Source organism: Triticum aestivum, chromosome 6A (genome assembly GCF_018294505.1).
Source record: "Triticum aestivum cultivar Chinese Spring chromosome 6A, IWGSC CS RefSeq v2.1, whole genome shotgun sequence".
Classification (NCBI taxonomy): domain Eukaryota; kingdom Viridiplantae; phylum Streptophyta; class Magnoliopsida; order Poales; family Poaceae; genus Triticum; species Triticum aestivum.
Genome location: NC_057809.1, coordinates 499,343,148 through 499,358,131, shown reverse-complemented (window position 1 = coordinate 499,358,131; position 14,984 = coordinate 499,343,148).

Here is a 14,984-nt window from a genome sequence, read left to right as displayed (position 1 = left end):
TGAGTCTCAACTTCAAGTTGAAAGACATCGATCAGATGTGCTGCGACAGGAAGCTGAAGGACTGAGGAAGTCCCTGCAGAATTCAGATGCATATTTTCTGGTGCAACAGCAAGCGCTGGAGGATTTAAGCGCCAAACAAGAGAAAGTTAATAAGCTTGCTAAGCATCTTGCTAGCATTATGGGTACCCAGGATATTGTTTCTTGAGATCTTCTGAAGTGGTTTCGATTCTGGATTTGTTTTGCTGCGGCGTTTATTTGCGCTGGTCGCCAACTTTGACAACCAGTGTATTTGATATACTGCTTTGTTCCCTATATTTGCATTGGTGGCGAACTTTGATGCCCAGTGGATGTAATATGTGTAATAGCCGTGATAGCCTAGCGTTAGTTGCTTGCTTATTTATTTCCTTGTTGTCTTGTTTATTTGTTTGCTTGTAGTCATTGCAGTTCTTTTTTCGCGGTTAGCTAGTGGATGCAATAACCTATTTTTTAAAACTAGTCCACAATAACCATGGGCTAATATTTACTGTAGTGACACTGGGCCTCCTACTGGTCGTAGAAACAGTGGGCCTTCTACGGGACGTAGAAACAATGGGCCTTCTACGGGCCGTAGAAACAATGGGCCTTCTGCGGGCCGTATTATCAATGGGCCTTATACGGGCCGTATAATCGATTGGCCAAACATGGGCCAAACAGACCGCATTATGGCCGTAAACGGGCTAGAGTAGGAATCGTCCGTTCATGGGCCGACCATAACGGGACATCGTTAATAGGTCGTATTTGATGACGCTATGAAATCAGCCCAACGTATTAATGGACCACAAACGGGCCGACTGTAACCACGGGCTGAATTTGGCCCACAAGCAGAAAATGACAGTAATGGGCCATAAGTAAATGAATGTTGGAAATGATCCCAAGAATAAATGGGCTCTGAGAAGGCCGAAAGATAACATGGGCTGGAAACGGCCCAACGGAATAACGGACCGTTAATGGGTATAAAGTGATACACTGTTCATTACGGGCCAGTTTCACCACGGGCCGTTAATGGGTGTAAAGTGATACACTGTTCATTATGGGCCAGTTTCACCACGGGCCGTTAGTAGGCAAGAGTTACATAGGGCCTCATATGGGCCGAAAGACGTCATGGGCCATACATGGGCCAGAAGTGAAAATGGGCTGGAATCATATTGGATGGCCCAGATGACGCTACTGGGCCTAATTCAGATAGGGTGTAACGGGCCATGGGTTAGCGGGCTGTAAATGGGCTATATTCGAACAGGCCATTAACAGGCTTTCCATGGGCCGGCCCGCCAGCTTTTGACCAAGTCAAACGGGCCGGCCTTTTCACAGGAATGGGCCTCTGTTGGGCCGTGCCACATGTCGACGTATCCTAGGCGCCTTTCGTCCAATGAGTGGTTGACATCTGTCCAACGATGAGCCAACACGTGTTTCCTCCAGCCAATGATGATTTTACACGTGGAAAATCCCCATTGGTCGGGGCTATTAACGGGTTATCGGATCCAAAACCCGACCCGATAGCATAACGGCATTCCATTACGGTGGATGCCACGTGTCGGTCACCCTTGACGAAAGCACTTCTGTGACGCGCGATTTATCGTCATGGAAGTGGACACTTCCGTGATGATAATTTTGGTAATGTCATGGAACACTTCTACGACAGCACAGGTATGACTATCTTGATTCTGTCATAAATTTGTCATGGATGTACATGCATGACAAAAAAGCGACCTACTGTGACAAACACGTATCATCACGGAAGTGTATTTTTTTTGTAGTGCAAAGAACCACTGGCAACTCATCAATCCATCGCCTTCCGCTCTTGTGCAGCCTCTCAAAGGTCTTCGTTCTCAAGCCTCGCAACACTTCAGCATTTGCCCTCTCCGCCTGGCCGTTGCTCCGGGGGTGTGCCACGGAAGCAAAACAGACCTTGCTGCTGAGGTCTTTGATGTACTACATGAAGGTGTGGCTTGTGAACTACGTGCCGTTCTCGGTGATGACCCTATTGGGTACACCGGAACGGCAGACTAGCCCTTTGAAGAACTTGATGGCTGACTGTGCTGTCACCTTCCTCACTGCTTCCACCTCCGGCCACTTTGTGAACTTGTCGATCGCAACGTACAAGTACTCAAAGCCCCTGACAGCACGGGGAAAGGGCCCAGTATGTCGAACCACCAGACCGAGAATGGCCAGGAGAGAGGGATTGTTTGAAGGGCTTGAGCTGGTTGATGAAGCTTCTTTGAATGGAACCGACACGCTTCACACTTGGTTACTAGTGTCGTTGCATCCTGGAGGGCAGTGGGCCAGAAGAAACCCTCCCGGAACGCCTTGCCGACAAGGGCCCTTGACCCTATGTGAGAGCCACATATGCCTCCGTGTATCTCTGCCAACAGCTCCAGTCCTTCTTCCCGGGGGATGCACTTCAATTTCACACTGTTCGGTCTTTTTCTGTACAAGACGTCATCGACGAATTGGTACAAGGCAGACCGACGGGCTACTTTTTCCGCTTCTTCCTGCTCCTCAGGAAGTTCCCCTGTTTGGAGGAAACAGACGGTGTGCTCTGCCCGCACCGGAGCCTGGGGCTCGACGGCAAGGGCCAAAGGCATCTCTTCCGCCATGGGAGTGTTTGTCTCTACGGCCAGGACTTGTCGGCCTGCCGGAGTCGGTCGCTCCCTGGCAGGCTCGGGGCCCACGGCAAGGGCAGAGGAGGTGGAGAAGCTCATCACGAAGCAGACCCAGGGGCTGGAGCAGAGGCACAGGGAGGCACTCAATGCCCAGGCCCAGGTTCACGCCGACAAGACGAAGGAGCTGGAGGTGGAGCGGGATGGGCTGAAAAACCAGGTCCTGGCGCTGTCCAAGGAGAAGGACACGCTCAACAGCACCCTGACGGAGGTGCAGGGTGCGGTCCTCAGCAGGGCCGGGGAGCTCTCCGAGGCCAACAACTCCATCAAAGACCTCAGGCTGAAGCTGGAGGGTCTCGAGGGGATGTTGTCGAAGAGCAAGGCCCGGGAGGAGACCCTGACCAAGAACCTGGAGACCGAGAAGCAGCTGTGAACGGACGACGCCCTCGCCCACGAGGAGCACATGGAGGGCGAGAACCGTTGGCTCAATCGCCTCGCCGCCGTTGCCGACAAGGCCACTACGCAGCTGGCTACCATGGGGATACCGGATGTGAGGTACACCCCGGAGCCGAACTTGAGCGCCAACTGCAGCCTGACCCTGTTCTTTGAGAGGGTTGTCGGTGCCTTGGAGCGGCTTCATGCCAACCGGGTGGCCTCGCTGGCCAATGAGGCCCGAAGGCTTTGCCAGGGTTCCATGACCAAGGTTCTCACCAAGATTGCGTACTGGAACCCCAACCTCGACTTCGACGCCGCGCTGGACAGGTTGCCAGCGGGTGTGGACATCGCGACGCTCAAGGAGCGTATTGATAACCCACAAGTATAGGGGATCGCAACAGCTTTCGAGGGTAGAGTATTCAACCCAAATTTATTGATTCGACAAAAGGGGAGCCAAAGAATATTCTCAAGTATTAGCAGCTGAGTTGTCAATTCAACCACACCTGGAAACTTAGTATCTGCAACAAAGTGTTTAGTAGCAAAGTAATATGATAGTGGTGGTAGCGGCAACAAAAGTAAAGAGAGCAAAAGTAATGCTTTTGGTATTTTGTAGTGATTGTAACAGTAGCAACAGAAAAGTAAATAAGCGTAAACCAGTATATGGAAAACTCGTAGGCACCAGATCAGTGATGGATAATTATGTTGGATGCGGTTCATCATGTAACAGTCATAACATAGGGTGACAAGAACTAGCTCCAGTTCATCAATGTAATGTAGGCATGTATTCCGTATATAGTCATACGTGCTTATGGAAAAGAACTTGCATGACATCTTTTGTCCTACCCTCCCGTGGCAGCGGGGTCCTATTGGAAACTAAGGGATATTAAGGCCTCCTTTTAATAGAGAACCGGAAGAAAGCATTAGCACATATTGAATACATGAACTCCTCAAACTGTGGTCATCACCGGGAGTGGTCCCGATTATTGTCACTTCGGGGTTACAGGATCATAACACATAGTAGGTGATTATAGACTTGCAAGATAGGATCTAGAACTCTCATATATTCATGAAAACATAATAGGTTCAAATCTGAAATCATGGCACTCGGGCCCTAGTGACAAGCATTAAGCATAGCAAAGTCATAGCAACATCAATCTCAGAACATAATGGATACTAGGGATCAAACCCTAACAAAACTAACTCGATTACATGATAAATCTCATCCAACCCATCACCGTCCAGCAATCCTACGATGCAATTACTCACGCACGGCGGTGAGCATCATGAAATTGGTGATGGAGGATGGTTGATGATGATGACGGCGACGAATCCCCCTCTCCACAGCCCCGAACGGACTCCAGATTAGCCCTCCCGAGAGGTTTTAGGGCTTGGCGGCGGCTCTGTATCGTAAAACATGATGATTTCTTCTCTCTCCAAAGGAAAATATATAGAGTTGGAGTTGGCGTCGGAGGGTCAACAGGGGGCCCACGAGGTAGGGGGCGCGCCCTAGGGGGGGGGGGCGCCCCCCCATCCTCATGGAAAGGGTGTGGGCCCCCTGGTCTTCATATTTGGCGAGGATTTTTATTGATTTTTCTAAGACATCTCGTGGAGTTTCAGGTCATTCCGAGAATATCTGTTTTCTGCACATAAAACAACATCATGGTAATTCTGCTAAAAACAGCGTCAGTCCAGGTTAGTTCCATTCAAATCATACAAGATAGAGTCCAAAACAAGGGCAAAAGTGTTTGGAAAATTAGATACGACGGAGACGTATCAACTCCCCCAAGCTTAAACCCTTGCTTGTCCTCAAGCAATTCAGTTGACAAACTGAAAGAAAGAAAGAAAAACTTTTACAAACTCTGTTTGCTCTTGTTGTTGTAACTATGTCAAGCCAGCATTCAAGTTTTCAGCATAAATCATAACTAACCACATTTGCAATAATTCTCAGGTCTCATAATTACTCATATCAATAGCATGATCAACTAGCAAGTCATAATAATAAATCTCGAATGACAACACTTTCTCAAAACAATCATAATATGATATAACAAGATGGTATCTCGCTAGCCCTTTCTGAGACCGCAAAACATAAATGCAGAGCACCTTTAAAGATCAAGGACTGACTAGACATTGTAATTCATGGTAAAAGAGATCCAATCATAGTCATACCCAACATAAATTAATAGTGATGAATGCAAATGACAGCTGTGCTCTCCAGCTAGTGCTTTTTAATAAGAGGGTGATGACTCAACATAAAAGTAAATGGATAGGCCCTTCGCAGAGGGAAGCAGGGATTTGTAGAGGTGCCAGAGCTCGGTTTTGAAATAGAGATAAATTGTATTTTGAGCGGTATACTTTCATTGTCAACGTAACAACTAAGAGATGGCGATATCTTCCATGCTAAACACATTATAGGCGGTTCCCAAACAGAATGGTAAAGTTTATACTCCCCCTCCACCAACAAGCATCAATCCATGGCTTGCTCGAAACAACGAGTGCCTCCAACATACATCAGGTCCCAGGGGGAGTTTTGTTTGCAATTAATTTTGATTTAGTTTGCATAAAGCATGGGACTGGGCATCCCGGTGACCAGCCATTTTCTCGTGAGTGAGGAGCGGAGTCCACTCCTCTTGAGAATAACCCGCCTAACACGGAAGATAAGGACAACCTTTGTTGATACATGAGCTATTCGAGCATACAAAACAGAATGTTTATTTGAAGGTTTAGAGTTTGGCACATACAAATTTACTTGGAACGGCAGGTAGATACCGCATATAGGAAGGTATAGTGGACTCATCTGGAATAACTTTGGGGTTTAAGGGATTGGATGCACAAGCAGTATTCCCGCTTAGTACAAGTGAAGGCTAGCAAAAGACTGGGAAGCGACCAACTAGAGAGCGACAACAGCCATGTACATGCATTAAAATTAATAAACATTGGATGCAAGCATGAGTAGGATATAATCCACCATGAACATAAATATCGTGAAGGCTATGTTGATTTTGTTTCAACTACATGCGTGAACATGTGCCAAGTCAAGTCACTTAAATCATTCAAAGGAGGATACCACCCCATCATACCACATCATAATCATCTCAATAGCATGTTGGCATACAAGGTAAATCATTATAACTCATAGCTAATCAAGCATGGCACAAGCAACTATGATCTCTAATTGTCATTGCAAACATGTTTATTCATAATAAGCTAAATCAAGAACGCGGGACTCATCATATTTACAAAAACAAAAGAGGTCGAGTTCATACCAGCTTTTCTCATCTCAGTCAGTTCATCATATATCATCATAATTGCCTTTCACTTGCACGACCGAACGGTGTGAATAATAATAAGAGTGCACGTGCATTGGACTAAGCTGGAATCTGCGAGCATTCAATAAACAGGAGAAGACAAGGCAATATGGGCTCTTGGTTAAATCAACAATAATGCATATAAGAGCCACTTCAACAATTTAATTATGGTCTTCTCCTACTGACCCCCAAATAAAAGAAAAGAAATAAAACTATTTACACGGGAAAGCTCCCAACAAGCAAAAGAATAACGGGAAATATTTTTGGGTTTTCTTTTTAATTATTACTACTACAGCAGAAAAATAAACTACTACTAATTTTTTTGGTTTTTCTTAAGGTTTAACAAACACACAAGAAGAAAGCAGGAAAAAGAAAATAAACTAGCATGGATATTACAGTGAAAAAGTATGAGCACCGACATCTAGCAATGAGTGTGTGTGAACATAATGTAATGTCGGTGAGAAATACGTACTCCCCCAAGCTTAGGCTTTTGGCCTAAGTTGGTCTATGGCCACGGCTGGCCTGGCGGATATCCATAATAATAGTTGTTGGGGTCGTACTGTGATGAGGAGGAATAGTTGGGATCATACTGATGTGCAGCGGTTATCGCCTGCTGAGCTGCAGCGTGGAGTCGGGCTGCCTCCGCTCTCCTCTCGTACTCTTCTGCCTCCTCTCTGGTAATAACATATCTTCCTTTTGCCTGTGAATCAAAGAAGGCAGGAGCAGGGAGAGTAATACGGAAAACACGTCGTTTATCAAAAATTAAGCGATATAAGAGAGGTGATTCAGACCTCTCGACAAACTGGTGCAAAGCCATAGAGTCATAATCTAAATATGCAGGAGGCAACTCCATATCACCCTCACGAATGTCTATTTCAAGAAAATGAGCTAAGCGGGTTGCATAAATTCCTCCAAAGAAATCTCCATTATGTCTATTATGATGCAACCTACGAGCTACAATGGCTCCCATATGATAAGATTGGTCTCCTAACACAGCACTCCTAAGAATGCTAAGATCAGGGACACACATGTGACATGCTTCATCCTTAGCATTTATGCATCTACCGATGAAAAGAGCAAAATAATGTATAGCAGGAAAGTGAATGCTCCCTATGGTAGCCTGCGTTATATCTCTGGATTCCCCCACAGTTATACTAGCAAGAAAGTTTCTAAATTCAGATTTAGGGGGATCCCTAATACTGCCCCATGATGGAAGTTCGCAAGCAGAAGTGAAATTCTCTAAGTCCATGGTATAAGATTTGTCATAAAGATCAAACATGACTGAAGGAGAATTACGCGAAGATGAATACTCAAACCTCCTCACAAATGAACTTGTGAGATCATGATACTGGGGGCATTTGTTAGCCTCAAAATCCTCAAGACCGGCATTGCGCAAATATGATTTGAATTCTTCTTTAATTCCCGCACGGTCCATAAAATTTTCCGACATCCATTCGCAAGGCCGTACTGGGGCGTCTCTTGGTGGATCCTCGTCATCATCGCGCATAGCAATTTTGGGTCCTTGCTTCTTAGAGGAACCACCTTGGAACATCTTCCTAAGCATATTGTTTTTCTCTGAAAAATTCTGAAATTTTTAGTAACTTCAAAATAAAAGTAAACCAAACTCAATAAAACTGATAGTAACTACTCCTACAAGTGCCTAGAGCCTATATCAAGCATTAGAACTACTTGGAACCATATAAATTTGACATGCAAGCTCAAGAACATGGTCACCTATGCAGCACAAATTTGCAAAGATTAAAGCACTAAAACAAAAACTAATTGGACCAATGGAGGAGTCACATACCAAGGAACAATCTCCCCAAGCAGTTTTGCGAGAGGTGCTTTGAGTAAGGAGATCGAAAATCGCAGCAAAAGTGGTTGGAACTCGTGCTTGAGTTGGTTTTTCGGGTTTGTGTGAGATAGAGGAAGAAGATGGGTGCTGGGATAAGTGGGGGAGGGCCATCGTGGGCCCACGAGGCAGGGGGCGCGCCCTATAGGGGGGGGCGCCCACCACCCTCATGACCAGGTGGCAGCTCCTCCGGCGGTAATTTTTGCACGCTAAATCCTCAAATATCCCCAAAAAATCATATTAAATTGGCATGGCATTCTGAGAATTTTTATTTTCAGGATATTTTTATATTGCACGGATAAGTCAGGAAACAGACAGAAAAATACTATTTTTTACTTTATTTAATATAAATAACAGAAAATATAAAGAGGGTACAGAAGTTTGTGCTTCTAGTTTCATCCATCTCATGCTCATCAAAAAGAATCCGCTAACAAGGTTGATCAAGTCTTGTTAACAAACTCATTCCGATAATCATGAAACCGGAGAAATTTCGAATAACACTAAGTTACCTCAATGGGGATATGCACATCCCCAATAATAAGAATATCATATTTCTTTTTCACAGTAGGAAGAGGAAATTCAAAACCTCCAAATATAATCAATGGAATTTTTTCCAATAGAGTTGATACTATGAACTTGAGGTTGTTTCCTCGGAAAGTGTACCGTATGCTCATTACCATTAACATGAAAAGTGACATTGCCTTTGTTGCAATCAATAACAGCCCCTGCAGTATTAAGAAAAGGTCTTCCAAGAATAATAGACATACTATCATCCTCGGGAATATCAAGTATAACAAAGTTCGTTAAAATAGTAATGTTTGCAACCACAACAGGCACATCCTCACAAATACCGACAGGTATAGCAGTTGATTTATCAGCTATTTGCAAAGATATTTCAGTAGGTGTCAACTTATTCAAGCCAAGTCTACGATATAAAGAGAGAGGCATAACACTAACACCGGCTCCAAGATCACATAAAGCAGTTTTAATATAATTTCTTTTAATGGAGCAAGGTATAGTAGGTACTCCGGGGTCTCCAAGTTTCTTTGGTATTCCACCCTTAAAAGTATAATTAGCAAGCATGGTGGAAATCTCAGCTTTCAGTGTCTTTCTTTTATTAGCAATGATATCTTTCATATATTTAGCATAAGGATTCGTTTTGAGCACATCAGTTAATCTCATACGCAAAAAGATAGGCCTAATCATTTCAGCAAAGCGCTCAAAATCCTCATCATCCTTTTTCTTGGATGGTTTTGGAGGAAAGGCATGGGTTTCTGAACCCAAGGTTCCATTTCTTTACCATATTTCCTAGCAACAAAGTCTCTTTTATCATAACGTTGATTCTTTGATTGTGGGTTATCAAGATCAACAGCAGGTTCAATTTCTACATCATTATCATTACTAGGTTGAGCATCATCATGAACATCATCATTAATATTTTTACTAGGTTCATGTTCATTACCAGGTTGTGTTTCAGCATCAGACATAGAAATATCATTTGGATTATCAGGTGGTTCAGCAATAGGTTCACTAGAAGTTTGCATAGTTCTATCATTTTTCTTTTTCTTCTTTTTAGAAGAACTAGGAACATCAATATTATTTCTCTGAGAATCTTGCTCGATTCTCTTAGGGTGGCCTTCAGGATACAAAGGTTCCTGAGTCATTCTACCAGTTCTAGTAGCCACTCTAACAGCATAATCATTTTTCTTACTATTCATTTCATTAAGCACTTCTTTTTGAGCTTTAAGTACTTGTTCTACTTGAATGGTGACCATAGAAGCATGTTTGCTAATAAGTTTAAGTTCACCTTTAATATCGGCCATATAATCACCCAAGCGTCTAATCATATAAGCATTTTCTTTTAATTGTCTACCAAAATAAGCATTGAAGTCATCTTGCTTATACATAAAGTTATCAAACTCATCCAAGCATTGACTAGCAATTTTAGTAGGAGGGACTTCAGCTTTATCATATCTATAGAGAGAATTTGCCTTTACTACTTGTGTCGGGATATCGGGATCAGGAGGTTCTTCAGTAAATAAATAATTGAGATCATATGTTTCTTCAACAGGCGATGAATTAAGACCATGTATTTCTTCAATAGGAGGTAAATTCTTAACGTCTTCAGCTTTAATACCTTTTTCTTTCATAGATTTATTTGCCTCTTGCATATCTTCGGGACTGAGAAATAAAACACCTCTCTTCTTCGGAGTTGGTTTAGGAATAGGCTCAGTAATTGGAGCAGGAGTTGGCTCAGGAGGTGCCCAATTATTTTCATTTGTCAACATATTATTCAATAGAATTTCAGCTTCATTCGGTGTTCTTTCCCTGAAAAGAGAACCAGCACAACTATCTAGGTAATCTCTGGAAGCATCGGTTAGTCCATTATAAAAGATATAAAGTATTTCAGGTTTCTTAAGAGGATGATCAGGCAAAGCATTAAGTAACTTGAGAAGCCTCCCCCAAGCTTGTGGGAGACTCTCTTCTTTAATTTGCACAAAGTTGTATATTTCCCTCACAGCAGCTTGTTTCTTATGAGCAGGGAAATATTTAGCAGAGAAGTAATAAATCATATCCTGGGGGCTACGCACACAACCAGAATCACCCTTTAATGAGAACGGAAATATTTTGAGTAAATAGAGGTAACGTGATCTCTCATTATTAGTGAACAGGGCTGCTATATCATTTAATTTAGTAAGATGTGCCACAACAGTTTCAGATTCATAGCCATAAAACGGATCAGATTCAACCAAAGTAATTATATCAGGATCAACAGAGAATTCATAATCTTTATTAGGAACACATATAGGTGAAGTAGCAAAAGCAGGATCGGGTTTCATTTTATCTCTAAGTGATTCTTTGTTCCATTTAATTAATAACCTCTTAGCTCATATCTATCTCCGCAAGCTAAAATAGCTAAAGAAGCATCTTGATCAAATAAATAACCCTCAGGAATAACAGGCATATTTTCATCATCACTATCATCATCGTATTCAGATTCAATAATTTCTTTTTCTCTAGCCCTAGCAATTTGTTCTTCTAGAAAATCACTAAGTGGCACAGTAGTATCAGGCATAGAAGCAGTTTCATCATACGTATCATGCATAGAAGAAGTGGCATCATCAATAACATGCGACATATCAGAACGAATAGCAGAAGCAGATGTAGGTGTCGCAAACTTACTCATAACAGAAGGTGAATCAAGTGCAGAGCTAGATGGCCGTTTCTTACCTCCCCTCGTAGTTGAGGGATAGATCTTGGTTTTTGGATCTCTCAAGTTCTTCATAGTGTCTAGCAGATATAAATCCCAAGTGACTCAAAGAATAGAGCTATGCACCCCGGCAACGGCGCCAGAAATTAGTCTTGATAACCCACAAGTATAGGGGATCGCAACAGCTTTCTAGGGTAGAGTATTCAACCCAAATTTATTGATTCGGCACAAGGGGAGCCAAAGAATATTCAGCTGAGTTGTCAATTTAACCACACCTGGAAACTTAGTATCAGTAGCAAAGTGTTTAGTAGCAAAGTAATATGATAGTGGTGGTAGCGGCAACAAAAGTAAAGACAGCAAAAGTAATGTTTTTGGTATTTTGTAGTGATTGTAACAGTAGCAGAAGAAAAGTAAATAAGTGTAAACCAGTATATGGAAAACTCGTAGGCACCAGATCAGTGATGGATAATTATGTTGGATGCGGTTCATCATGTAACAGTCATAACATAGGGTGACACAGAACTAGCTCCAATTCATCAATGTAATGTAGGCATGTATTCCGTATATAGTCATACATGCTTATGGAAAATAACTTGCATGACATCTTTTGTCCTACCCTCCCGTGGCAGCGGGGTCCTATTGGAAACTAAGGGATATTAAGGCCTCCTTTTAATAGAGAACCGGAACAAAGCATTAGCACATAGTGAATACATGAACTCCTCAAACTATGGTCATCACCGGGAGTGGTCCCGATTATTGTCACTTCGGGGTTGCCGGATCATAACACATAGTAGGTGACTATAGACTTGCAAGATAGGATCTAGAACTCTCATATATTGATGAAAACATAATAGGTTCAGATCTGAAATCATGGCACTCGGGCCCTAGTGACAAGCACTAAGCATAGCAAAGTCATAGCAACATCAATCTCAGAACATAATAGATACTAGGGATCAAACCCTAACAAAACTAACTCGATTACATGATAAATCTCATCCAACCCATCACCTTCCAGCAAGCCTACGATGCAATTACTCACGCACAGCGGTGAGCATCATGAAATTGGTGATGGAGGATGGTTGATGATGACGACGGCGACGAATCCCCCTCTCCGGAACCCCGAACGGACTCCAGATCATCCCTCTCGAGAGGTTTTAGGGCTTGGCGGCGGCTCCGTATTATAAAACGCGATGATTTCTTCTCTCTGATTTTTTCTCTCCGAAAGCAAATATATAGAGTTGGAGTTGGCGTCGGAGGGTCAACAGGGGGCCCACAAGGTAGGGGGCGCGCCCTAGGGGGGCGCCCTCCACCCTCGTGGAAAGGGTGTGGGCCCCCTGGTCTTCATATTTGGCGAGGATTTTTTATTGTTTTTTCTAAGACCTCCCGTGGAGTTTAAGGTCATTCCGAGAATATCTGTTTTCTGCACATAAAACAACATCATGGTAATTCTGCTGAAAACAGCATCAGTCCAGGTTAGTTCCATTCAAATCATACAAGATAGAGTCCAAAACAAGGGCAAAAGTATTTGAAAAAGTAGATATGATGGAGACGTATCACGTATCAAGCCCATCATCAGCCACATCTGTGAAATCGAGAGGGTGGAGGGCCAACGCCAAGATTAGGCACCCCGTCTCCCACTATCGCTGCAGGTTCACGACCAAGACAGTTTTTATCTTTAGTTAGAACTGCAGCAACAATTGATGTAATATAACTCTGCAACACTTTTGGTACAATGTGTGTTATCTTCCTGTTCGATCTTCCCCTTTGTATGTTTACCCTATGTTAAACGGGCAGGCTTGCCGGCGCGTAAACCCAGGGCGACACCTTGAGGACGGATCCTCAATGGCCTGCCGGGTGTGCTTGCTGCCGAGTGAGCCACCTTACTGTTCTCAACGCGGCTGCTCGAACTGTCGAGCTTGACTCGAGTCAGAACCGAGAGCATTGCCAATTGCGGAAGGCTACCCTACCACTCTCGACGCATCCGCTTGAGCTATTGAGCAGACTCGGAACAGAACAAGGGAGTTGCCAATTGCGGAAGGGCCCCTTTGCATGCAGGCTCTCATACATAGGGCAGGACCTTCGAGGACAATAACCTCATATATAAAAAGGAAATTGCTTAAGGTTTCGTATGACTTAGCTTTCCTGTCACCGCACCGGCGTCCTTCACGCTTGCAGGCGGCGTCGTTCCGTTGGTTGTCTTCTTCTCCGGAAACCATGGCCATGAGGAACTGCTAAGCCGTCCTCTAGACCAGATTCTCACAATTGTGCCCCCCTACCTGGCGCGCCAAAGATGTCGGTGGGAAACGACACCTATGGGATCGCAAGAATCCCTACTACGGTTGCCGGGGCGCGGGGTCGTGAGAAGAGCAGGATTAGCAGTCAGCACGAGGATCGTTTACCCAGGTTCTGGCCACGAGGATGCATAAAACCCTAGTCCTGCTTTGGTGGATGTATTGAGTGTTCTTGGGCTCTCGAACTAGCTATGGTGGTTGTGTAGTTCAAAAGAGACAAATCCCCCTCCAGTACGACGTAGGCCTCCTTTTATAGTCGAAAGAGGCTGCCAAAGTGGCACACAGGAGGTGGAAAGTCCTATAGTACTGTGAGCTTATCGCTCGTATTACAGGACAAGACGCATTTAATGCATCACTTAGGTGTCCCTTAGCTTTATCGGGGACGGGAATGAGGCATGTCCCATCCGCCGCCACTCCTCCTCGCTTCAACACGTGCCCAGGCTAGCGATGCATGCAGTGCCATGTAGACAGGCAGGCAGCTGAGGTGGTGCGGTGGTAGGGCCTTCATGAAGGTCCGCATGCCGCCACACAGGTGCGTGCTGATTTGGCCTGGAAGTTGCATGTTGCCACGCAGGTGCCTGCCCAGCTGGTTGGGCTGGCAGCTGCATGCGAAAGGCGGTGGTAGTCTTGGCTGGTACGGGTCTGGAAGTGGCCCTGCTGATGCCCTCGGCAAGGGTCTTGCCGGGGGCCCGGCAAGGGTCTCTGTCGTAGCGTTGCCGTCATCCCCGGCAAGGGTCTTGCCGGGGGCCTTGTGGACTTCCTCGGCTAGGATCCCGTTGAGGGTCGCCATCTTCTGGTCCTCATATGATCTTGAGTATTCTCTGTCTTCACAAAGATCTGCATGCCACAACGGAGGTGCCTCCCAAGCCCTGGCCCAATGTGGTTGATGGTGTTGGTGATTGTGGGCTCAAGGGTGGCACGCTCCGCTGGTGTTGGGCGAGCTGCCCTGGCAAGGCTCTTATCAGGGCCGCTGAGGCTGCCCCGTCAAGGGTCTTGCCGGGGGAACCTGCTTCGTCCCTCTACTCTTTGTGCTCTCGGCCTTGGCGTTGTCTTGTTTGCCTTGGTGCTTCGGCTTCTCTCCGGCTTCCCTCCTCTTCCCTGCTAAGTATGGTCGCGGCGCGTGGCTCTGACTGCCCGCGCACAAGTAAAGGGGTCAAAAGGAGAGCCCCTACTTTTGTACACCGACACATATTTAGGGGATTATGTGCATTTTCTAGGCATTTAGTGCATATAAATCCAATCCAGCTATAG